The sequence below is a fragment of the Mercenaria mercenaria genome, chromosome 16, assembly GCF_021730395.1.
Source record: "Mercenaria mercenaria strain notata chromosome 16, MADL_Memer_1, whole genome shotgun sequence".
In the NCBI taxonomy this organism is placed as follows: domain Eukaryota; kingdom Metazoa; phylum Mollusca; class Bivalvia; order Venerida; family Veneridae; genus Mercenaria; species Mercenaria mercenaria.
The window spans coordinates 19,827,243-19,854,069 of NC_069376.1; the positions used below are offsets into that span (position 1 = coordinate 19,827,243).

A 26,827-nucleotide genomic window follows, 5' to 3' on the forward strand; every position below is an offset into this window, starting at 1 on the left:
CTTAAAATAGATGTTCCACCTTATCACCCACATCATGTGACGTAAGGTGCATAACTCTTGATGCCAATTTTCATGAATTATGCCCCCTTTTACTTACAATTTAAGGTTAATTTTGATGCATTTTCACTATATCTCTGTTATTACAAAATGAATTAGATTCAAACTTAAAATAGATGTTCCACCTTATCACCCACATCATGTGACACAAGGTGCATAACTCTGACACCAATTTTTAGCTCGAATGTTCGAAGAATAGGGGAGCTATCCTACTCACCCTGGCGTCGGTGTGAGTGTTAGCGTGAGCGTCACACAAATGTTAAAGTTTGCGTACCACCCCAAATATTTTCAAAGTCCATTGAGATATTGCTTTAATATTTTGCATACTTGTTTACCATCATGACCCCAGTCTGTAAAAAGGAGGAGGCAACTCTATCAAGCATTTTGACTGAATTATGGCCCCTTTTCGACTTAGAATATGCTTATTGTAATGTTAAAGTTTTAGGCCAGAGTTTTTTAATAACTTGGGTTACGGGAGATTTTCCAAAAATGAGCATTAGGAGGAGGGAATAAAAATAAAAATAAAGTAGGAAAATGTTAGCATCGGGAAAAAAAATAAAAATAAAATGAAAAAAAAACACAAAAAATTTTATTTTGTAAAAAGTGCCACTGGGTTAAAAAAAATTGTTCTTTCAGGCAAATGTAGATTCACAACACAGTCTAGATAAATCAGACAAGTAATTTTCCCAATTTGAAGCATTTTATTCCCACTTTCTTTATTAAAGCCTCCATGTTGTATGTTATAATATTATGTTGTAGAAACTATTAAATACTTGAATTTTTTTGCATGTTGCTTTCCTGCTTTAAACATATATATAGCTTGCTAATAAATAGAGACTAAACACACCTGGCATTGTATTCTGTTTCTGGTGTTGGTGTGATTATATATAGTGTAGTGTAGTATTGTTGTCACATCCTATGCATATTGTGTTTCTGACCTTTTAACCCTTAGCAGGCTAAGTTTCTAAAATGGACAGGTCCATCATCAATTTGGGCAATACCATTTATCATTCGAAGGGGTGTTCACTCAAAATGTACTGACTGAATAGCGAACAGTGCAGACCATGATCAGTCTGCACGGATGCGCAGGCTGATCTAGGTCTGCACTGGTCGCAAAGGCAAAACCAATCGGTTGTACCATTGTAAGGGTTAAGGAAGACGAAAATAGCTTTTCACTTTTTTCATTTATGATTTCTCCATTTTTCATTTATGCTCCGACATGGGCCATTTTACACAATACATGCCAGACAGTCCCAAGCCTGTTAAGTGTGAGGGGTCTCTTAAAAGTTACTGAACTCCATATCCGGCTACAACTTTGAAAGTAATTTGAGGTAGCAGGGCTTTTTTCCCCTATAAATCTACCTCCGGTAAAAGGAGGTAATCCCAATGCCAAAAAGTATGTTTTTTTCCCAAAGTTGAATTTAAAATTCCCAAATGATTATACCTTTTAGGGTTTTTGCTGTTTTAAGATAGTTTGGCTAATATGTATGTATATTTAGGTAAATTATAATACTGTTGAACAATTACTGAAATGCAGTTCATTAATATTTCACACAAAAACACATTTATGTAGATTTTGGTAATTTGCAAATTGTCCCAATTAAGATAATTTCCGAGAGCATTTTCCCAATTCCATCGGTGTCGGTGGCATTCCCAAATTGATGAAAAAAAGGCCTGGGTAGACTTTAAAATTTAAATTGCAAATTTTAAAAACAATCAGCAAAGGTACTACATTCAAACTTAATTACACAAACTTTTTCTTTTAGTTCAAGATTTTGTAATATTACTCAGTTTCAAATGTTTTAAAATATTAAAAGTAATTGGTCCATACATGGAGTTCAGTACCCGTGCAGGGCTTCCATTATGATTCAGTTTCATGGAGTCAGGACTGCCTAACATTCAGATTTTGGAGTCCCTCTTAAATTTTCTTGGAGTCCTACATATTTTCACTTTGTACAGTTACCTTCAATACCATCACCATCATCATCATAATCATTACTATCATCACCATACTAATTGGTTCAGAACAGTGCATAAAGTAATAGAATTTAGAGAAAAGGACCACTAGATTGATTAGAAAACATCTTATTTAACAAAAAATATTTTATTGTTTTTTAAATTTATAGCAACAGTCAGCATTTTATTAAAATCAATAGACTTACTGTTGTTCAGCTACAAAAGGAAAATCTGAAGTACATTTTACTTGGAGTAGAATTATGTCAAATTACGTCATTCACCTTGCAATACCCAACATCAAAGAAAATCAATAAAGGAAAATTTTGCCGACACTCCTTTTGATGTCAGCTGCCATGTGCTGGTGGAAATGTATCAAAGATATCAGTTTTTAATAGGTCAGGAGACAAATTGAATGTTTTTTTTCTTCTAAAAATACTGTAAAAGGATTTATCATTGATGAAAATCCAAAGTAAGTAGCAAATTTATTACCGGTCGGAAAAAATGTATTAATTTAAACTGGATGTGAAATGTCATTTGCTAAAATATAGTTACTTGCTGAGGTTTTTGTGCTGAAATTATCGATATATTTTCCACAATAAAGTTACTTTGTCTTCCGGCTTTTTGTTGTCTGCAATTAGCGCCTTCTAAACATGTCAGCTGATCTGGATAACGGTTTATATTTACAGACGTTCTCTATCAGACATGATACTTTCACACTGTCACACACTTCAAACACTGTCGGCAGTTTTTACGAGGCTGTCAATCATCAAGTGTTAAACCGCTTTGATTAGTTATGGGGCGGAGCTAGTCACGTCATTCTAGTAAAGTTAAGTTACCTCACGGTGTATTGATGGTGTCGTCCTTTGAGAATATCGGAAGTCCTTTGTACACGCTGTGATATTTATTGTAGGTTAATAGACACTGTTTTATTTTCCACCATGGAAAGTAGATGCAAGCGTCGGGGAAAATAAAAATAAAATCGCAATTTTGAATTTTATTTTTATTTATGATTTTGGAAAATTAGGACCGGCGCTCCCGTAACCCAAGTTATTAAAAAACTCTGGCCTTACTCATAGCTTATATTATACTATCAAGCACTGAGAATAGTCGAGTGTGCTGTCAACTGATAGCTCTTGTTCATGAATTATGCCCCCTTTTACTTAGAATTTAAGGTTAATTTTGATGCATTTTCACTATATCTCAGTTATTACAAATGCATTTGTTTCAAACTTGAAGTAGTTGTTCCACATCATCACACACATCATATGACACAAGGTGCATAACTCTTGCACCAATATTTCCTGAATTATGCCCCCTTTTTACTTAGAATTATACTTATAATAGTGTTTTGATACATTTTATCTTTACCTCTCTTATTATTTGATATTTTTACCTCACCTGTCACAAAGTGACAAAGTGAGCTTTTGTGATCATGCGGCGTCCATCGTCCGTGCATGTGTCCGTGCGTAAACTTTTGCTTGTGACCACTCTAGAGGTCACATTTTTCATGGGATCCTAATGAAAGTTGGTCAGAATGTTCATCTTGATGATATCTAGGTCAAGTTTGAAACTGGGTCTTGTGCGGTCCAAAACTAGGTCAGTAGGTCTAAAAATAGAAAATCCATGTGACCTCTCTAGAGTCCATACTTTTCAATGGATCTTCATGAAAATTGGTCAGAATGTTCACCTTGATGATATCTAGGTCAGGTTTGAAACTGGGTCACGTGCGGTCAAAAACTAGGTCAGTAGGTCTAAAAATAGAGAAACCTTGTGACCTCTCTAGAGGCCATACTTTTCAGTGGATCTTCATGAAAATTGGTCAGAATGTTCACCTTGATAATATCTAGTTCAAGTTCGAAACTGGGTCACGTGCCGTCAAAAACTAGGTCATTAGGTCAAATAATAGAAAAACCTTGTGACCTCTCTAGAGGCCATATTTATCATGGGATCTGTATGAAAGTTGGTCTGAATATTCATCTTGATGATATCAAGGTCAAGTTCGAAACTGGGTCAACTGCGGTCAAAAACTAGGTCAGTAGGTCTAAAAATAGAAAAAGCTTCTGACCTCCCTAGAGGTCATATTTTTCAATGGATCTTCAAGAAAATTGGTCATTATATTCTCCTTGATGATATCTAGGTCAAGTTCGAAACAGGGTCACCTGCGGTCAAAAACTAGGTCAGTAGGTCTAAAAAAAGAAAAACCTTGTGACCTCTCTAGAGTCCATACTTTTCAATGGATCTTCATGAAAATTGGTCAGAATGTTCACTTTGATGATATCTAGTTCAAATTTGAAATTGGGTCACGTGCCTTCAAAAACTAGGTCAGTAGGTCAAATAATAGAAAAGCCTTGTGACCTCTCTACAGGTGATATTTTTCATGGGATCTGTATGAAAGTTGGTCTGAATATTCATCTTTTTTTGATGATATCTAGGTAAAGTTCGAAACTGGGTCAACTAGGTCAGAAGGTCTACGTCGTCCGTGTGTCCATGCATAAACTTTTGCTTGTGACCACTCTAGTTTAAGATCCAGCCTTGAAATTTGGATGACATGTACAGTTTTGCACACCAATCTTTAAACTGTCTTTCAGTGACCATAAATGTGACCTACTGATCTACTTTCTAATATTTTAGCATCAGTTTACCATTTGAAACATGTGGTTCAATATACTCAGGGTCATCTTGTTTCACACAGACTCAAGCTATTATGCATTATTCATCTACCATTGGAGTCATTAAACACTTCAGTGGCAGTTCTTGACAGATTTTAATGTTTATGGTACAGAGTAGTAACATCATAAAATACAGATAAAATTCAACTTTGGCTACAAACCACCAATTTTATATGTAGTTATGGCCCCTTTCCAACTTAAAATTTGTCAAACTCATGGGTGTTGGACAATAACTTACAAAAGGCTCAACAGATTTAGATAAATTTTGTTACACATGTGTAACATCATAAAATACGGTAAAAACTGTTCAAGTTCGATTTAAATTGCACCTTCTTGTGGCCATGTCTTTCTTATGGTTGCCATTCTTCTGTGACAAGACCGTATTGTGGGGGTATTCGTCACTCCTGTGACAGTTCAAGTTAGGTCTGTTCCTGCTTTTGTCCTACTTTTTTAGCGCACCTGTCATAGTGACAGGGTGAGCTTTTGTGATCGCTCGTCGTCTGTCCGACCATCCACAATTTCTTGTGAACACAATAGAGACCACATTTTGCAAGCAATTTTGATCAAACTTGTACAAAACTTGTATTGGCATGATATCTCGATTCCTTTCGAAAACTGGCCTGATCCCGTCATGGGTTCTAGAGTTATTGCCCCTTAAAGGGCCAGAATTTGTGTGCGTGTGTGCGCCAACAATTTCTTGTCTGCACGATAGTGGTTTCATTTATAATTTTTTTTTAACCAAACTTGCACACAATATGTATCACTATAAGATCTTGGTTCTTTCTTGAACTGGCCAGATTCCATTATGGGTTCCAGAGTTATGGCCCCTAAAAGGGCCAAAATTAGCTTTTTTGACCTTGTCTGCACTTGTAATAGTAGCTTAATTTATGATTTGATTTTAACCAAACTTGCACACAACTTGTATCACCATAAGATCTGGATTCCTTTTTATACGCCTGAAAGGATGTATTATGTTATGGCCTCGGTGTCGGTCTGTCTGTTGGTTAGCAATTTCCCTTCCGCTGTGTAACTCTTGAACCCCTTGAAGGATTTCAAAGGAACCTGACACAAATGCTCACCTCATCGAAACGACGTGCAGAGCACATGTTTCGGATGGCTCACTTCAAGGTCAAGGTCACACTTAGGGGTCAAAGGTCATATGACTTTGTTTTTGTGTGTATATTGCTCTGCATTTGTGTTGCTTTGCAGTGCTCTTGTTTTTATTTGGCAGATCCTTCTTTTGTTCACTTACAATAATTTTTTTTTTAATTACTTCCCTTTTATGTTACTATGAATAGCTTATTTAGTAACTTTTTTATTATTGGCCATAGGGAAAAACCGAGACCACTTTTCTGTGGTACAACATGGATGGTACCTCCAATTTTTAGGTGTATTTTGACATATCTGTACTTTGTAAGAATTTTTTTTCTTTTTGGTGAAAAAACTTCTTGTATGAAACTACTGGCCTGAATTGAAAATAATTTTATTTGAAGTAACTTTAAGAAAATTTCAGCTATATTTTCTCATAATTCTTTTGATTGATCTTGATTATGATTTTTTTGCCCTTCTTGTCCTTAAAAGCAATGATAACAGGTGAGCGATATAGGGCCATTATGGCCCTCATGTTTAGCTCACCTGAGTCAAAGGCTCAGGGTGAGCTATTGTGATAACTCACCATCCGGCATCCATCCAGCATCTGTACGTCCACACATTCCTTTAAACAATATCTCCTCCTAACCACTCAGCCAATTTTGATGAAACTTGACAGTGATGATCCTTGGATGGTCTTCTTTAAAAGTTATTCAAAGAATTGGATTCCATAAAGAACTCTGGTTGCCATGGCAACCGAAAGGAAAAACTTTAAAATTTTCTTGTCCAAAACCATAAGGTCTAGGGCTTTGATTTGGTATTTGGTATGTAGCATCATCTAGTGGGCCTCTACCAAGATTGTTCTAATTATCCCCCTAGGGTCAAATATGGCCCCACCCCGGGGGTCACATGGTTTATATAGACTTATATAGGGAAAAACTTTGAAAACCTTCTTGTCCAAAACCATAAGGCCTAGAGCTTTGATATTTAGTATGTAGCATCATCTAGTAGGCCTCTACCAAGATTACTCAAATTATCCTCCTAGGATATAATATGGCCCTGCCTTGGGCCGAGGGTGCCTTTGCCCCCAAGTTGGCTGAGAAGTGACCTATACTCATCAAAGTTGCATCCAATTATTTTGGCAAAGGATTAATGTATTTCTTAACATTTAGACCCCCCAAAACACACCAGATGCCTCCATTTCATATGTATATTTCAAACTTTTCCAAGGGGGAGAACAACCCTTATCTCAAAAACTTTCAGGGGCAGACCCCATTCATCAAACCCCAACACTTATGGAGGCCCCCCTCCTGTACCTAGCCCCCCCCCCCCACGCACACACCCCAATCAAATGTTTCTGGATCCGGGCCTCAGTTTGTTCTCATAAGTTCCTACTATTTATCATCAGATTCCTACTTTTCTCCTACTTTTTTATATCAATATGACAGAGGCTCCTACTTTTCTCCTAGTTTTTCATCAAAGGTCACTTGAGTATTTTAAGTCCTTTTTAGTTCCCTACCAGTGGAACACCGGAGGGGACTGTAGAAATACCCTCAGACCGTCTGTGTCCGAGCTTACATTTGCATACTTCAGTGGCTATAGGAACAATAGGTAACTGTACCTTTTATTCTTGTCTGAAACCATACGACCTAGGCTTTTGATATTTGGTATGATGCATTGTCTAGTAGTCTTCTACCAAAATTGTTCAAATTATGCCCCTGGGGTTAAAAGAGGCCCCGCCCTGGGGTCACTTAGTTATTATGTGAGTTATATAGAAAAAATACTTAAAAAATCATCTGATCCTATTTCCAAGACTGTTTAATTATAATTACCTGATGACCCCAAGTAATATGATGTCACTTGACTGTGACCTTGACCTACTGACCTACTTTCTTGTTTTTTAAGATACAGCCTTGAAATTTTGATGACATACACAGTTTTGCACACAAATCGTAAAACTGAATTTCATTGACCATGAATGTGACCTACTGACTTTCTTAATATTTTATCATCAGTTTTGACATTTTAAACATGTAGCTCATATTACTCAGGTGAGCGATCCAGGGTCATCATGACCCTCTTGTTTTAAATAGCAACATTATTGTTTTCCCAAAGTTGATCTGTGTCCTTTGTCATGTAGTGGGGGCATCTGTGTCCCATGGACACATTTCTAGTTGCTAAATATTTTAGGTTAACATTTTGATGCCTCTGTTATTACCAAATGGATTTGATTCAAACTTAAAATAGTTGTACCACATCATCACCCACATCATATGATTACTTAGAATTTCAGATTAATAATGGTGTACTTTCACTATATCTTTGGCATTACTAAATGACTTTGATTAAAACTTAAATTAGATTTTTCCAGATCACCATCCTCATCATATGACACAAGGTCAGTAACTCTGGTGCAAATATTTTATGAATTATATCCCCTATTTACTTGGAATTTCAGTTTAATTTTTATGTTTTTTCAGAGCTCCAGATAAGCTTTTGGTGCAATTGGGTATTTACCCATCACTTTTTGTCTGAATTGGGTATTGGAAATTTGAATTGGGTAAAAATAATATCATTACCCAGCCTTTTCAGAAGTAATTGGGTATTTGCTAAAACTAATTGGGTATTTTACCAATCTCGCACTAACAATTGAGTATTTTTTTGCTTACAGTATACATGGTATATATCATTAAACAGGACTGACTAAGTATTTTAATGGCGCCCTTCGATGTTTAATACAAAAATGTATTTAAAATTGTAATGAATGTTTCATACTGTTGTTTTCTTTTTCACTTTTAATGCAGTCTGAGATCAGTTCATCCACAATGTCCCGAACGATGTGGTCACAGCAATATGCATTCTCCCAAAAGATGTCATCCAGTATTGGTGACACTACATCGTCACAAACAGATAACTGTCATTGTTGAACAGCAAAATATCCCACTAATTTGGGATTGTGCTGCAACAGTGTTTTTTCCTGCAACCTCTTTACATTTTATCGGCGTAAAATTGTTTACAAAGCGTCCAAATAACACCGATCAGCCGACTGAATGGTCCTGTTATTTTTCCGATCAATTGCAACCTGTTCTGCAGTAACGTGTAACCAGTCAGTCAAATCTAGCGTTAAAGTCTCGTACCCGTTCTAGTTATAAGGAAAATGCGATACGCAAGCTATTTTTTACGAATTGGGTATTAGGAATTTTAATTGCGTTTCAGTACGCACACTGTATGAATTCAGTTGGGTTTTCTGCAATTTTAATTGCGTAAATACGCAAATACGCAGCTTATCTGGAGCTCTGGTTTTTTATATCTCTGTTGTTTTTAAATGGATTGAGATTGTTTCACATCATCACTTACATCATATAACACAATTTTGATGCTGGCACCAGAGTTATGCCCCCCTTTTTAGCTCACCTGAGCAATGTCCAGGTGAGTTTTTGTGATTGCTCTATGTCTGGCATCCGTCGTCTGTCATCTGTCTGTCAACATTTAGCTTGTGTATGTGATATGGGCTGTATTTTTCAATTGACCTTCATGAAATTTGGTCAGAATGATTGCCTTGATGAAATCTAGGCCAGGTTAGAAAATTGATTATCTTGGGTCAAAAACTAGGTCACTAGGTCAAATCAAAGAAAAACCTTGTATATGCGATAGAGGCTGTTTTTTTTCCAATTGATCTTCATGAAATTTGGTCAGAATGATTGCCTTGATAAAATCTAGGTCAAGTTTGAATATGGATCATCTGGGGTCAAAAACTTGGTCACTAGGTCAAATCAAAGAAAAACATTGTGTATGCGATAGAGGCTGTATTTTTCAATTGAGATTCATAAAATTTGGTCAGAATGATTGCCTTGATAAAATCTAGGTTGGGTTTGAATATGGATCATCTGAGATCAAAGCCTAGGTCAATAGGTCAAATGAAAGAAAAACCTTGTGTATGCAGTAGAGGCTGTATTTTTCAATTGATCTGCATGAAATTTAGTCAGAATAATTGCCTTGATAAAGTATAGGTTGAGTTCGAATATGGATCATCTGGATTCAAAAAGTAGGTCACCAGGTCAAATCAAAGAAAAACCTTGCGTCTGCAATAAAGGCTGTATTTTTAATTGATCTTCATGAAATTTGGTCACTCACAGAATGATTGCCTTGATGAAATCTAGGTTGAATTTGAATATGGGTCATCTGGGTTCAAAATCTAGGTCACTAGGTCAAATCAAGGAAAAACATTGTGTGTGCGATAGAAGCTGTATTTATCAATTGATCTTCATGAAATTTGGTCAGAATGATTACCTTGATGCAATCTAGGTTGAGTTTGCATATGGGTCATCTGGGGTTATAAAGTAGGTCACTAGTTCAAATCAAAGAAAAACCTTTTGTATGCGATAGAGGCTGTATTTTTATGCCCCCGAAGGGAGGCATATAGTTTTTTAACCGTCTGTCGGTCTGTCCGCAATTTTCGTGTCCGGTCCATATCTTTGTCATCCATGGATGGATTTTCAAAGAACTTTGCCTGAATATGTACCACAGTAAGACGACGTGTCGCGCGCAAGACCCAGGTCCGTAGCTCAAAGGTCAAAGTCACACTTAGACGTTAAAGGTCATTTTTCATGATAGTGCATTGATGGGCGTGTCCGGTCCATATCTTTGTCATCCTTGGATGGATTTTCAAGTAACTACGCATAAATGTCTGGCACAGTAAGACGAAGTGTCGCGCGCAAGACCCAGGTCTGTAGCTTAAAGGTCAAGGTCACACTTAGACGTTAAAGGTCATATTTCATGATAGTGCATTGATGTCCGGTCCATATCTTTGTCATTCATGCATGGATTTTAAAATTATTGGGCATGAATGTGTACCACAGTAAGACGACGTGTTGCACGCAAGACCCAGGTCCGTAGCTCAAAAGTCAAGTTCACACTTAGACGTTAAAGGTCATATTTCATGATAGTGCAATAATGGCCATGTCCGGTCCATATCTTTGTCATTCATGCATGGATTTTAATATAACTACGCATGAATGTGTGGCACAGTAAGACAACATGTCGCGTGCAAGACCCAGGTCCGTAGGTCAAAGGTCCTAAACTTTAACATTGGCCATAACTATTCATTCAAAGTGCCATCGGGGGCATGTGTCATCCTATGGAGACAGCTCTTGTTCAATTGAGATTTATGAAATTTGGTCAGAATGATTGCCTTCATAAAATCTAGGTTTAGTTTGAATATGGGTCATCTGGGGTCAAAAAATTGGTCACTAGGTCATATCAAAGAAAATACTTGTTTAAACTCAAGAGACCACAATTTTGGTCCAATCTTAATGAAAATTGGCCAGAATATTTGTTTCCATGAAATCAGTAGGTCAAACATGTTTACACTGTTATGGTGTGTTTCTCAGGTGAGAGACCTAGGGCCATCTTGGCCCTCTTGTTACTACTAGAATTTCCAGTTCAAGTTGCGATGCGCTTTTGCTGTATCTCCAGTGTTACTAAATAGATTTGATTCAAACTTAAAATAGTTGTTCTGATATAGCGACATGAAAAGACACATGGTGCATTACTTTTGCAGAAGTTTTCTATTAATCATGTTCCTTTTATACTGATTTAATATTTTGAGACTTAAGCTATTGTATAATATCTTCATCCACATTGAGTCATTAAATACTCCAGTGACAGCTTCAGCTTCCTCAGATGTACCCAATTTCACTATCCAGCATCGAAATAGTCCAGCACGCTGTCTTCTGTGACAGCTCTTGTTTTAGTACTACACAAAGGTTCCTATGATTAGACTAATTGTTGCGCACATGACCCATGGGTGTCAGTCAAAGGTCAAGATCGCTGTTGAGGGTCAAGTAAAAAAAATTTTTCACTGGTACGGGACTTCTGTATTGCCACTGCAGTGCTCGGTCACTTGTTTATACTACTGTGCAATTCAGATTAATTAATTACATGTATGAGTGAGAAATTTTATAATTTTAAGTTATAACAATTGTATTTGATTAAAAAGAAAGTCATGAATTGACACATGGAGTATCAGTGATATTTACTCTGTATCATTGTTTTTCAGATAAAAGCCATGGTATTCAATAAGACTAGCACAGTAACTCATGGAGTACCGAGGGTTGCGTGAGGCGCAATGTTTGTGAAGGACAAAGTGTGCTCTTTTGTTCAACTCCTTGTTGTAGCTGGAACTGCAGAGGCAAGCTCGGAACATCCAATAGCTTCTTCTGTTGTCAAATACGCAAAAGATGTAAGTTGTGTCGCTTTTTAGCTCACCTGAGCCAAAGGCTGATGGTGAGATTTTGTTAGCACTCGATGTCCATCGTCAGTCATTCGTTGCGTGTTGTCCCTTCGTCAACAATATCTAAAAAAATCTTCAAAACCACGGGGCAGATTTATGCCAAACTTCACAGGAATGATAATTTGGTGGCCTCCTTTCAAGATTTTTCCAAGAATTTAATTCCACACAGAATTCTGCTTGCCATGGCATCCAAAAGGAAAAAAAGGTGAAAAGAGGCCCCACCCCGGGGGTCCCAAGTTTTACATAGACGTATATAGGAAAAACCTTTAAAAATCATCCTGTCTGAAACTGCAAGACCTAGGCCTTTGATATTTGGTATGTAGCATTGCCTTGTGGTCCTCTTCCAAGATGGTTTAAATTATTACCCTAGGGTGAAAAGTGGCTTCGCCCCGGGGGTCCCAAGTTTTACATAGACTTATTAGCTCACCTGAGCAGAAAGTGCTCGAAGATTAGCTATTGTTGTCAGTGATTGTCCGTCAACATTTTCCTTTAAACAACATCTTCTCCTAAATCACCAGGCCAGTTTTAATAACCTCACGGGGATGTTTCTTGGATGGTCTTCTTTAAAATTGTTCAAAGAATTGAATTCCACACAGAACTTTTGTTGTCATGGCAATCCTTTTAAAATCTTCTTGTCCGAACCCATAGGTCCTAAGGCTTTAATATTTGGTATGTTACATATATAATAATGTAGCATTATCTAGTGGTCCTCTACAAAGATTGTTCAAATTATCCCCCTAAGATCAGATATGGTCCCGCCCTGGGGGTCTCATGGTTTATGTTGATTTATATAGGGAAAACTTTGAAAATCTTCTGCAGGCTGATCATGATCTGCACTGGTCGCAAAGGCAGAATTAATTGTGTCCAGCATGATAAGGATAAACTGCAAATTACAACCCCTAAAACCATTGCCAAAATCAATTGATCAAGTCAGAAAAGATATGGTTTAGATCTAATCTGATTTACAGTTTTATATTCGACCTAAAATTTCCTAAAAAATGCCGGTCGACAAAACTCCTGGACTTTCAACTGATATCTCCTGGAAAATTGTCTTGGGAACTTGACATGTATGAGACAATTTGAAACTCACCACAGTCCCTCATTGTTTTGTCAAGCTTGTTGTTATAACTTTACTGTAATGTCTCAAGTTAGTATTCACTACAATGTCTCAAGTCAATGGTGGGACAATAGACAGTTTAACTACAGTAAGTCTCAAGTCAGTGATAGGATAATAGAAAGTTTCACTACAGAAATGTCTCAAGTCAGTAATATGATGATAGACAGTGTCTCAAGTCAGTGATAGGATGATTATAGACAGCTTCTCTACCAAAATGTTTCAAGTCAGTGAAATGATGATAGAAAGTTTCACTAACGAAATGTTTCAGGTCAGTGATAGGATAATAGACAGTTTCACTAACATAATAACTAAAGTCAATGATAGGAATGTCTCAGGTCATTGATAGAATGTTAAACAGCTTCTCTACAGTAATGTCCCATATCAGTATTCACTACAGTAATGTCTTAAAGGGTAAGGCAACGTTGTTCTTATGTTAATTTCATCAGCTGGGATGTCTTAAAACATTTAAAGAAGTGAAAGAATTTTCAAAATCGGAATAAAAATGAGAAAGTTATGAGCATTTAAATTTTTGGTCAAATTGGCGGCCATTTTGTTTCCATGGCAACAAAAAACAAAATGGCAAATTTATTAAATTTTTAGATACACATTTAAACTGTATTTACTTATTTCTGTAAAGTAATTTCTCTACTTTTTCCAGCTGTAATGAAAGAAATTATCATGTTTTACACCTTACACTCAAGAAACATATGAAAATCAATTTATTAGCTCGACTATTCATAGAATAGTGAGCTATTGCACGGGTATGAAACGTTGCCTGCGGCACAAATTGTGCCGCACTGAAATAAAGGCATCGCGCTTCCGACGGCGCAGGCATTGCGCAGGATGTTTACAAAAATAACGAGCAAGGTGAGTAAAATTGAATGTTTTTGGTTATTGTCTTTTTACAGTAAAAACTTTTTAGAAATCGGGGAATGCAGCGGGATGTAGTTGTGTCTTGCCGACACATCCATGCCTAGTTTGTGAAGAAATATGTAATATTGTTATTTTGCGCGTGTTTTTCATCGGATACAGTAACATGAAAATTGCAAAAGCAGTGAATATTCCGAGTCATTTCATATCCTGCTGAAAAAGGAATGATGTATTTCTGTAGTATATCATATAAAGACATGACATCTGATCGACTGAGATAAAATACATATCAAGGAAAAGGCATATCCCCACGTTCTACCGACTATTCAATCCAGTGCCGCAGGCATCTCGATGGTGCCGCAGACATCGTGAGAGGCGCAGTCATCTTGAATACTATTGTAGTCGGTAGTACGTGTAATTTCGACATTCAAACATGTATTTAAGTACAAAAATATCAATAACAATGTTGTTCCTCCAGTTATTGTGTAAGACAAATCTTCTCAATCCGAACTTTGTAATATTAATAGCTATTTTAAGAAGTTTGCAATATTTTTTCTTGCTCTTTTGAGGGATGGGACCAGGTGCCTCCCAGTTGAGAAAATCACGTCATTTTGTATAGAATTTTGATTATTTTCTCCTATAAAAACAATATTCAATTACCAAACATTCTCATTTGTAGCAATTATTGATGCTTGGTTCAAAGCAAGGTATGAAAACCAGCATCGGAACATAAAAACTCATAACTTTTGTCATTTTTTAACCAATTTTGATGTTTTTGTTTCAGCATCAAGTTTTTTTTTTCTTTACAGTTTGGGCATACTATTTTGATAAGCGATGAGCTGAATTTCGCCCCCTTCACCCCCCCTTCCCCCAACCTCCGAAAAAAAAAAATGGCGAAAAATCACTGTTTTGGCTTTCCGAAGAAAAGGGACGCAAAAAAAAGACACACAAAAAACCCGTAAAAACATGAAACTTCCCTTAAAACGATACCATTCCCAAGTTTTGTGTGGAAAAGAAGCAATGAAGTTATCGAAGTTATCGATAGTTAAATATCTTGTTTATATTATATTTTCAGATGGATGTACATGCATTCAGTGTATATTAAAAGGAGAAAGAAAATCGTTTCTTCTTATGATCAGACGAAAACTTTATGTGTACAGTCAGTGCAGAGACCTAAATCATAGTTGAACGACAAAGAGTGAGTAATATGCGTTAATATTTTTGCAGAATTTCAGAAATAATTAGAACAAGTTAAACCCCATTTTGGACAATTTTTTCATTAGTTCTTTCCTACACAAAACTTGGGAACAGTATCGTTTTAAATATTCTTCGTTCGTATCTAAATATCTTTTAACAGTAAAATTTGTGCTGATATACTGTTACAGAAAAACATGGCGCGAGATGAGCGAGAAGAATTTCATGTTTTTATGTGTGTGTGTGTGTGTGTTTTTTTAGCTCACCTGTCACATAGTGACAAGGTGAGCTTTTGTGAATGCGCAGCGTCCGTCGTCCGTCCGTCAGTGCGTCCGTGCGTAAACTTTTGCTTGTGACCACTCTAGAGGTCACATTTTTCATGGGATCTTTATGAAAGTTGGTCAGAATGTTCATCTTGATGATATCTAGGTCAAGTTCGAAACTGGGTCACGTGCCGTCAAAAACTAGGTCAGTAGATCTAAAAATAGAAAAACCTTGTGACCTCTCTAGAGGCCATATATTTCACAAGATCTTCATGAAAATTGGTCAGAATGTTCACCTTGATGATATCTAGGTCAAGTTCGAAACTGGGTCAAGTGGAGTCAAAAACTAGGTCAGTAGGTCTAAAAATAGAAAAACCTTGTGACCTCTCTAGAAGCCATATATTTAACAAGATCTTCATGAAAATTGGTCAGAACGTTTATCTTGATGATATCTAGGTCAAGTTCGAAACTGGGTCACGTGCCATCAAAAACTAGGTCAGTAGGTCAAATAATAGAAAAACCTTGTGACCTCTCTAAAGGCCATATTTTTCATGGGATCTGTATGAAAGTTGGTCTGAGTGTTCATCTTGATGATATCTAGGTCAAGTTCGAAACTGGGTCACGTGGGGTCAAAAACTAGGTCAGTAGGTCTAAAAATAGAAAAACCTTGTGACCTCTCTAGAGGTCATATATTTCATGAGATCTTCATGAAAATTGGTCAGAATGTTCATCTTGATGATATCTAGGTCAGTTTCGAAAGTGAGTCATGTGCCGTCAAAAACTAGGTCAGTAGGTCAAATAATAGAAAAACCTTGTGACCTCTCTAGAGGCCATATTTTTCATGGGATCTGTATGAAAGTTGGTCTGAATGTTCATCTTGATGATATCTAGGTCAAATTCGAAAGTGGGTCACATGCCTTCAAAAACTAGGTCAGTAGGTCAAATAATAGAAAAACCTTGTGACCTCTCTAAAGGCCATATTTTTCATGGGATCTGTATGAAAATTGGTCTAAATGTTCATCTTGATGATATCTAGGTCACATTCGAAACTGGGTCAACTGCGGTCAAAAACTAGGTCAGTAGGTCTTAAAATAGAAAAACCTTGTGACCTCTCTAGAGGCCATACTTGTAAATGGATCTTCATGAAAATTGGTCAGAATGTTCACCTTGATGATATCTAGGTCAAGTTCGAAACTGGGTCACGTGCCTTAAAAAACTAGGTCAGTAGGTCAAATAATAAAAAAAACCTTGTGACCTCTCTAGAGGCCATACTTTTCATGGGATCTGTATGAAAGTTGGTCTGAATGTTCATCTTGATGATATCTAGGTCAAGTTGAAACTGGGTCAACTGCGGTCAAAAACTAGGTCAGTAGGTCTAAAATTATTAAAATCTTTTGACCTCTCTAGAGGCCATATTTTTCAATGGATCTTCATGAAAATTGATCTGAATGTTCATCTTGATGATATCTAGGTCAGTTTCGTAACCGGGTCACGTGCGGTCAAAACTAGGCCAGTAGGTATAAAAATAGAAAAACCTTGTGACCTCTCTAGAGGCCATATTTTTCATGAGATCTGCATGAAAATTAGTGAGAATGTTCACCTTGATGATATCTAGTTAAAGTTCAAAACAGGGTCACGTACCTTCGAAAACTAGGTCAATAGGTCAAATAATAGAAAAACCTTGTTACCTCTCTAGAGACCATATTTTTCAATGGATCTTCATGAAAATTGGTCAGAATTTTTATCTTGATAATACCTAGGTCAAGTTCAAAACTAGGTCACTATGTCAAATAAGAGAAAAAACGACGTCATACTCAAAACTGGGTCATGTGGGAAGAGGTGAGCGATTCAGGACCATCATGGTCCTCTTGTTTTTTTTTGTAAACTGCGAATCTAACCATTTATTTTTTATTTCATTTTTTTTTTTGGAGGGGGGTGGGGGAGGATGTTGAGAGGGGTGAAATTCAGCTAAAGTACGCCCAAACTGTAAAGAAAAATAAACTCTGTGCTGAAACAAAAACATTAAAATTGGTTGAAAAATGACAAAAGTTATGACAGTTTTTGTGCTCCGATGCTGGTTTTCATACCTTGCTTTGAACTATAAGCATCAATAATTGTTACAAATGGGATGTTTAATAATTGAATATTGCTATTTTACGGGAGAAAATGAATTCGAATTCGGTACAAAATGACGTGATTTTCCCTGGTCCCATTCCCAAAAACAGCGAGAAAAATACTGCAAACTTCTTAAAATAGCTATTTATATTACAAAGTTCGGATTGAGATTTGTCTTACTTCTACAATAACTGGAGGAACAACATTGTTATTGATATCTTTGTACTTCAATACATGTTAGAAGGTCGGAATTACACGTACTACTGACTACAATAGTATTCAAGATGACTGCGCCTCTCACGATGTCTGCGGCACCATCGAGATGCCTGCGGCACTGGACTGAAAAGTTGGCAGAAGTAGGGGATATGCCTTTTCCTTGGCATGTATTTTATCTCAATCGATCAGATATCATGTCTTTATATGATATACTACAGAAATACATCATTCCTTTTTCAGCAGGATATGAAATGACTCGGAATATTCACTGCTTTTGTAATTTTCACGTTACTGTATCCGATAAAAAAAACACGCGGAAAATAACAATATTACATATTTCTTCACAAACTGGGCATGGACTTCATTTCAGTGTGGCACATTTTGTGCCGCAGGCAACGTTTCATACCCGTGTATTGGACTCGCCCATGCGTCGGCGTCCGCGTCCTGATTTTGGTTAAGGTTTTGTATGTAAGCTGGTATCTCAGTAACCACTTGTGGGAATGGATTGAAACTTCACACACTTATTCACTGTGACAAACTGACTTACATTGCACAGGTTCCATAACTCTATTTTGCTTTTTTACAAAATTATGCCCCTTTTTCGACTTAGAAATTTTTGGTGTAGGTTTTGTATGTAAGCTGGTAACTCAGTAACCACTAGTGGGAATGGATTGAAACTTCACACACTTATTCACTGTGATGAACTGATCTACATTGCACAGGTTCCATAACTCTGTTATGCTTTTTTACAAAATTATGCCCCTTTTTCGACTTAGAAATTTTTGGTTAAGGTTTTGTATGTAAGCTGGTGTCTCAGTACTTACTAATGGGAATGGATTGAAACTTCACATACTTGTTCACTGTCATGATCTGACATGCACTAAGCAAGTCCCATAACTCTACTCTCTTTTGTTTTCAAAATTATGCCCCTTTTTCGACTTAGCAGTTTTTGGTTAAATTTTTGTATGTAATCTGATATCTCAGTATCCACCAATTGGAATGGATTGAAACTTCACACACTTGTTCACTGTCATGATCTAACATGCACTGGGAAGGTCCTATAACTCTACTTGGCATTTTTACAAAATTATGCCCCTTTGACTTAGCAGTTTTTTGTTAAGTTTTTGTATGTAAGCTGGTATCTCAGTATCCACAAATTGGAAAGGATTGAAACTTCACACACTTGTTCACTGTCATGATATGACATGCAGTACAGAGGTTCAATACCTCTACTTTGCATTTTACAAAATTATGCCCCTTTTTCAACTTTTGTATTCATTCAATTGACAAGGCTGTTGAATAGTCGAGCGTTGCTGTCCTCCGACAGCTCTTGTTTAAAAGGTTATTTGCTAAATAAAGAATTCAGCAGTGTGTAAATGACGTCATAAACATGATCCGCCATTTTCTTTAATTTCAAACTGCCATATCTTTTTCAATAGTGGTCTGATTTTAAAAATTCTTTCAGCATTATGAAAGGCTTGGAGATGGCATTCTTATAAAAGTAACTTAGTGTCAGGTTTTCCTTACCCTTTAAGTCGATGAAAGGATGATAGACAGTTTCACTACTGTAATGTCTCAAGTCTGTGATGGGATGGTTACACAGTTTCACTACCAAAATGATAAGACGTCTCATAGACAGTTTCACTACCGTAATGTCACAAGTCAGTGACAGGATAATAGACAGCTTCTCTACAGTAATGTCCCAAGTCAGTATTCACTACTGTAATGTCTCAAGTTGATGATAGGACGATAAACAGTTTCACTACCGTAATGTCACAAGTCTGTGATAGGATAATAGACAGCTTCTCTACAGTAATGTCCCAAGTCGATGATAGGATAATAGACAGCTTCTCTACAGTAATGTCCCAAGTCAGTATTCACTACTGAAATGTCTCAAGTTGATGATAGGACGATAGACAGTTTCTCTACCATAATGTCACAAGTCGATGATAGGGCAATAGACAGTTTCACTACCATAATGTCACAAGTCTCTGATAGGATAATAGATAGCTTCTCTACAGTAATGTCCCAAGTCAGTATTCACTACTGTAATGTCTCAAGTCGATGATAGGACGATAGACAGTTTCCCCACCATAATGTCACAAGTCGATGATAGGATAATAGACAGCTTCTCTACAGTAGTGTCCCAAGTCAGTATTCACTACTGTAATGTCTCAAGTTGATGATAGGACCATAGACAGTGTCACTAATGTAATGTCACAAGTCGATGATAGGATGATAGATAGCTTCTCTACAGTAATGTCCCAAGTCAGTATTCACTACTGTAATGTCTCAAGTTGATGATAGGACCATAGACAGTGTCACTAATGTCACAAATCTGTGATAGGATAATAGACAGCTTCTCTACAGTAATGTCCCAAGTCAGTATTCACTACTGTAATGTCTCAAGTTGATGATAGGACCATAGACAGTTTCACTACCATAATGTCACAAGTCGATGATAGGGCAATAGACAGTTTCAGTGCCATAATGTTTCAAATAAAATTAAAAAAAGAGTGGAAAACCACAGGTCGCCCAACACAGCATAAACGAAAATGTTGCAGGCTCGGTTTGATTGAGCCTGTTCTTGGACGGCAGTGGAAATGCAAGCTAATGTCTATGCCTTCTAGCCCCGGGTTGAGTAGAACTCAACATGTACACATGTAATAAGTACCAAAATACAATTCAGAGACATCCTCACATGTGTTCATGTGGTGGTGCACATCGAACCTTCAATGATGCACAGAATGCAATTCCATGAAAAGCTGGGTATGGTCCCCAGATAAAATAATGGCTTTACCCTAAACGAGAAAACAATGGGCAGAACTAAACACACTGGAATTTAGAGAGGGGATATGTGGTTATGTGGAGCCTGCATATCACAGAAACTGCCAAAAGACAAAATTAAAAAGCAGGCAACATATCCAAAGGGTGATTAAACAATACTCAAAGCTTTTAAAGCGGGTGTATTGGAACAACCTAAGTGGAAATGTTTAAGCTGACAAATTAAATAGTACACTAACACAACATAATGTTGCTGAATGATCTGAAGAGATCAAAATATAACAGCTCTGATTGAAGGTACCTGGAAACTTTTTACGGCCGCCACAGGGCACAATCAACGATGCTGTAATAATAAAATAAAAAAGTGGAAAACCACAGGTCGCCTAACACATAAACAAAAATGTTGCAGGCTCGGTTTGATTTAGCCTGCTAATGGACCGTAGTGGAAACACATGCTACCGTCCACGGCCTGTAGTCCTGGGTTGAGCAGAACTCGACATTTACACGTTTTAAGTACCAAAATACAATTCAGAGACATCCTCAGATGTATTCATACGGCGGTGCATATGGAACCTTCAATGATGTACAGAGTGCTATTCCATGAGAAGCTGTGTATGGTCCCCCCAAAATATTCTGGCATTGCCCTAAATGAGAAAACAATGGGCAGAACTAAACAGGGGGGATATGTGGTTATGGAGCCTGCCATTTAGCTGCATGATATCACAGACTTTATTTGTGTGAAATTTTACAAGCTTTCTATCACGAAGTTTCTTTTGAACAATGCAGAGATTAAAGTTTAGAATCTTTGAAGATGAGATTAACCTGATATTGTAATGCCAAAAAACGTTATTGAATCAAAATGGCATCAGTATTTTTGTTGATTTTTCAAGGCAAAATCAGTCTTGTAATTCTGGAGATTTTTTTCTGTGATGATTTAATAAGATATCTCTGCCAAAGCCATTCTCCACATAATGGTTCATGTGGTGAAGTTGTTAGTTAATTCTTAACAACTATAGATCTGGTGCTGATAAGAGATCTAGGAATAGTGTTTTTATGCAACTCCCAAATTCTGTGAGGTCATTTCTTTCTGTGTAAAGACATCAGGTTTATATTTTTGCAAATCTGTATTTCTGAAACCTACAGTTATTTGAATTGATGGGCAGGAGACATTTTATGTACTAGTACATAACAACAGTATTTGGACCAAGGGCACTAGTTTTGATTATTGATCCACAAGCCATTCAAAGTGTTTTGAGCATTACATGACATCAATTTATTTTTTCTCTCCAAGTTTTGACTTTAACCTTTATCATGCTGGACATGATTGATTCTACCTTTGCGACCAGTGTAGATCATGATTAGCCTGCACATCTGTGTAGTCTGATCAAGATCTGCACTGTTCGCCATTCAGTCAGTATCTTTTTGGTAAGCGCCTGTTTTAACAGTTAATGATACTGTCCAAATTGAAAGCTGGACAAGTTCATCATAGAAATTTAGCAGGGTAAGGGTTAAACCAGCAAAATTTAATCCATAAGTAATCAATTATTGACCAGCGAGTTATATAATGACTCGTATAATAATTTTTAATGGTATATGAACTAAGAAGCCTTGAGACACTGTATGCATGAATACCTGGGTATAAGGTCCTACCTTCAGCATTCGAGCCAGGTGGCTTTCTTACACTCGGCCAAGAAGGCCACTGATTCAAGTTTAGTTTCTAGTCAGACTGCACATTAATTTTATTTGACCCTGTGTCATAAACTAGGTAACATTTGAAATACAAAATGTTCATTGATACAATACATGTCTACATTATCGACCCATCATTGATGATATAGTGGCTACTAATCAATATATACATTTTGAATACTTAATTTTACAACCATGTCCTGAAACAATCTTCTACAGTCCAACCTGTTTAGAGCAGTCAACTGACTGAAAGTGACCACTAAAACAGTTGATACATGTGTCAGGGGTATTGATGTATGACATCAACATTGGTGAAAAAATTAATTATGCTTATTATGTACATGTGTGGTTTTTAAAATAATGATGCTTTTATTCCCTCTCTGCTTACTTTAATTCAGTTCAGTTTAAGAAACTTAAATCCAAGTCAGTGCAGTTGATAAATATGTGAACTTTCAGCAGTTTTAAAGTTATGCTGAATTTGTTCTTGTATACCAAAAAAAAGTGTGACATGTTACATGAAGTCTTGTTTTGTTATTTTTTTCAAGTGAAGTTTTACGGTTATAGCTTTTATTTTTTATTATGCCCCCATAGGTGGGCATATTAAAATCACACTGTCTGTGCATCCATCCACCCGTCCAGTAAATTCTTGTCCAGGCTGCAACTCTTCCATCCATAAAGGGATTTTGAAATTACTTGGCATCAATTTTCTCCTTTATGAGACGTGTCATGCGCAAGACCAAGACATGTCATGAGCAAGACCCAGACCCCTAGCTCCAAGGTCAATGTCACACTTAAGAGGTCAAAGGTTATCGTGGTCTGTTTCGTGTCCGGTCCATTACTCTGCCATCCATGAAGGGATTGTCAAAGAACTTGGCATAAATGTTTACCATAATGAGATGACTTGTCTTGTGCAAGACCCAGACCCCTAGCTACAAGGTCAAGGTCATACTTAGAAGTCAAAGGTTAACAGGATCTGTTTGGTGTCCAGTTTCATGTCCAGTCCATAACTCAGCCATTCATTAAGGGATTTTGAAATTACTTGGCATAAATGTTCCTCATAATGGGATGACATGTCATGATGCACAAGATCCAGACCCCTAGCTCTTAGGTCAAGGTAACACTTAGAGGTTATATGTTAACATGGTCTGTTTCTTGTCTGGTCCATAACTCTGCCATTGATAAAGGGATTTTGAAATTACTTGGCAGAAGTGTTCCATATAATGAGTTAAGCTGTCATGCACAAGACCCAGACCCCTAGCTACAAGGTCAAGGTCACACTTAGAAGTCAAATGTGTTTCTTGTCTGGTCCATAACTCTGCCATTCATCAAGTGATTTTGAAATTACTTGGCATAAATGTTCCTCATAATGGGATGCCATGTCCTGCACAAGATCCAGACGCCTAGCTCTTAGGTCAAGGTCACACTTAGAGGTTAAATGTTAACATGGTCTGTTTCTTGTCTGGTCCATAACTCTGCCATTAATGAAGGGATTTTGAAATTACTTGGCATAAATGTTCCATATAATGAGTTGAACTGTCATGCACAAGACCCAGACCCAAGGTCAAGGTCACACTTTGAAGTCAAAGATGTTTCTTGTCTGGTCCATAACTCTGCCATTTATCAAGGGATTTGAAAATTATTTGACACAAATGTTAACCATGTTAAGAAGGTGTGTCACACTTATGACCCGGGCCTCTAAGGTCAAGGTCATGAAATGATGTGTGATTTTTTGGGCATACAACTGTAGCATTCTCTAAGAATAAGTAGAGCTATCCTGCTCACCACCGCATTGGCGTTTGCATCAGCGTTGTCATCACACCATGGTTAAGTGTTTAATACCAGTCCACATTTTGACAAAGTCTTTTGAAATAAAGCTTTGAAACTTTCAACATTTGTGTACCATCACCATGTCCAGTTTTAGGCAAGAGTACATAACTCCATCAAGGATTTTGGCTGAATTATGGCCCGTTTTAACTTTGAAATCTTGGTTAAGTTTTTCGTACCAGTTCACATTTTGTGTAGTGTTTGGCTTTGAAACTTTTATCATTTGTTTAATATTATAACAGTCTCTATCTGTAGGCAAGAGTACATAACTCTGTCAACTAGTTTGGCTGAATTATGGCTCTTTTTGTGCCCCCCCCCCCCCCACCCCCATGAGTGGTAGGGGCATATAGATTTGGTCTTGTCCCTGTGTCCATCCTTCCATCTATCCGTCCATTCAAAGTTTGTTACACTACAGAGTTATGGCCCCTGAAATAGCCAAAATAGTGGATTTTTTGTTTGTGATGCTCCTAGCTCAAAAAGTATATGGCCTGGAATAATAAATCCTTTATATAAAATATTTGTTGAGGCTTTGCATCCTTAAGACTGCAAACATTTGAATTATTGCTCCTTATTTGTGACAAATGTACCAGTGGGGTCACACACTGTGTCCTACAGACACATTCTAGTTGGACTTGGAAATTGGTACAATTTGTGTAAAAGTCCATGTTTTGTCAAAACTATTTGACATGTGGCTTTGAAACTTTGAACACTTGCTTATCATCATGATTTCCATCTGTAGGCAAGAGTAACTAACCCTGTCAAGTATTTTGGCTGGGTTATGGCCCTTTTTGAACTTGAAAATCAGTTAAGTTTTTCATACCAATCCATATTTTGCCTAACCTGTTTGTCTTTCAAACTTTGACCACTTGTTTATCATCATAGTCTACATTTGTAGGCAAGACTTCATAACTAGGACAAGGACTTCAGCTCAGTTATAGACTTTTTTTGACATAGAAATTAGTTGAGTTTCGCATACCAATCCTATTTTGTCTGTTTGATATATGGCTTTGAAACATTTGCTTACCATCATGGTCACACATTGCCACATAGTGCAAGACTTATCCAAATCCACAAATACAGGTACATTGTTTGCCTTATCTATTTTTTTTTTTTTTTTTTTTTTGTCTGAAAATCTCTATCAAATTTTTGAATAGTTGGACGTGCTGTCAACAGACAGCTCTTGTTAATTTGTCAGCGTTTGTGTCAGTGTCTCGATTTGTTCAAGTTTTTTAGGTCCACTTTTCAGAGAATAGGGGTGTTATTCTACTCGCCCCAGCGTCACCATGAGCTTTCTTGGTTAAAAGTTTTTCGGCAACCTTTGTTTTTAGCTCACCTGTCACGTAGTGACAAGGTGAGCTTTATGATCGTCAGTCCGTCCACAATTTCTTATGAACACAATAGAGACCACAGTTTGCAATCAATTTTAATCAAACTTGCACACAACTTGTATTGGCATAATATCTCGGTTCCTTTCGAAAATTGGACAGATCCCATCATGGGTTCCAGAGTAATGGCCCCTAAAAGGGCCAGAATTTACTATTTTTGGCTTGTGAACACCATAGAGACCACATTCTGCAATCAACTCTAATCAAACTTGCACACAACTTGTATTGGCATAATATCTCGGTTCCTTTCGAAAACTGGCCAGATCCCATCATGGGTTCCAGAGTTATGGCCCCTTAAAGGGCCAAAATTTGCTATTTTTGGCTTGTGAACACTATAGAGACCACATTTTGTAACCAGCTTTAATCAGACTTGCACACAACTTGTATTGGCATAATATTTCGGTTCCTTTCGAAAACTGGTCAGATCCCATCATGGGTTCCAGAGTTATGGCCCCTTAAAGGGCCAAAATTTGCTATTTTTGGCTTGTGAACATGATACAGACCACATTTTGCAATCAACTTTAATCAAACTTGCAAACAAGTTGTATTGGTGTAATATCTCTGTTCCTTTTGAAAACTGGCCAGATCCCATCATGGGTTCCGGAGTTATGGTCCCTTAAAGGGCCAAAATTTGCTATTTTTGGCTTGTGAACACGATACAGACAACATTTTGCAATCAACTTCAATCAAACTTGCACACAACATCTCGGTTCCTTTCGAAAAGTGGCCAGATCCCGTCATGGGTTCCAGAGTTATGGCCCCTTAAAGGTCCAAAATCTGCTATTTTGGCTTTTGCAGCCATATAGAGACTTCATTTATGGTTTGATTTGATACAAACTTGCAAAATATCTTCAGCAACAATAAATCTTGGATTCCATGACAAACCTATCAGATTTAATCATAGGTTCCCGAGTTATTTTATACCTGATTACCTCCCCTGATTTTAATCAAAATGGATTATATCAGTAAGTACTTATAGGACTCATTTGAAATTTCATTATTGTCATTAGTTGGACTGAGACCACCAGGGTAGATAACTATGGACTGATTTTATGTCAAATTACCTCCCTTTGTTTCAAATTAAAATGGGTGTATCTCAGTAACCAATGAAGATACTGATTTGAAATGTCATTTATGCCATCAGATGGACTCGGACAATCAGGGTAGATAACTTTTGACTGAATTAATGACAAATTACCTCCCTTTATTTTATGTAAATGAACATACCTCAGTAGCATCTAATGAGATTGGTTTTAAATGTTAATTTAAGTCTTCCAGGGTAAGAAATAGTTATGCTTAGTACAAAA

General features: G+C 37.0%; 1 protein-coding gene across 10 annotated transcripts in view; it reads left to right on the forward strand.

Annotated features, from left to right (window-relative positions):
* The window catches only part of LOC128549520 (fibropellin-1-like), a 201,733-nt gene that overhangs the window by 84,882 nt on the left and 90,024 nt on the right, over positions 1 to 26,827 (forward strand). For 9 of the 10 annotated variants that reach the window (XM_053526306.1, XM_053526305.1, XM_053526304.1 and 6 more), the window contains one exon: positions 11,830 to 12,012. The gene's annotated coding sequence lies outside the window, so the exon portion shown is untranslated. Of the gene's footprint in view, positions 1 to 11,829; positions 12,013 to 15,125; positions 15,249 to 26,827 lie in introns of all 10 variants that reach the window. The other variant, XM_053526307.1, reaches the window with a different exon arrangement.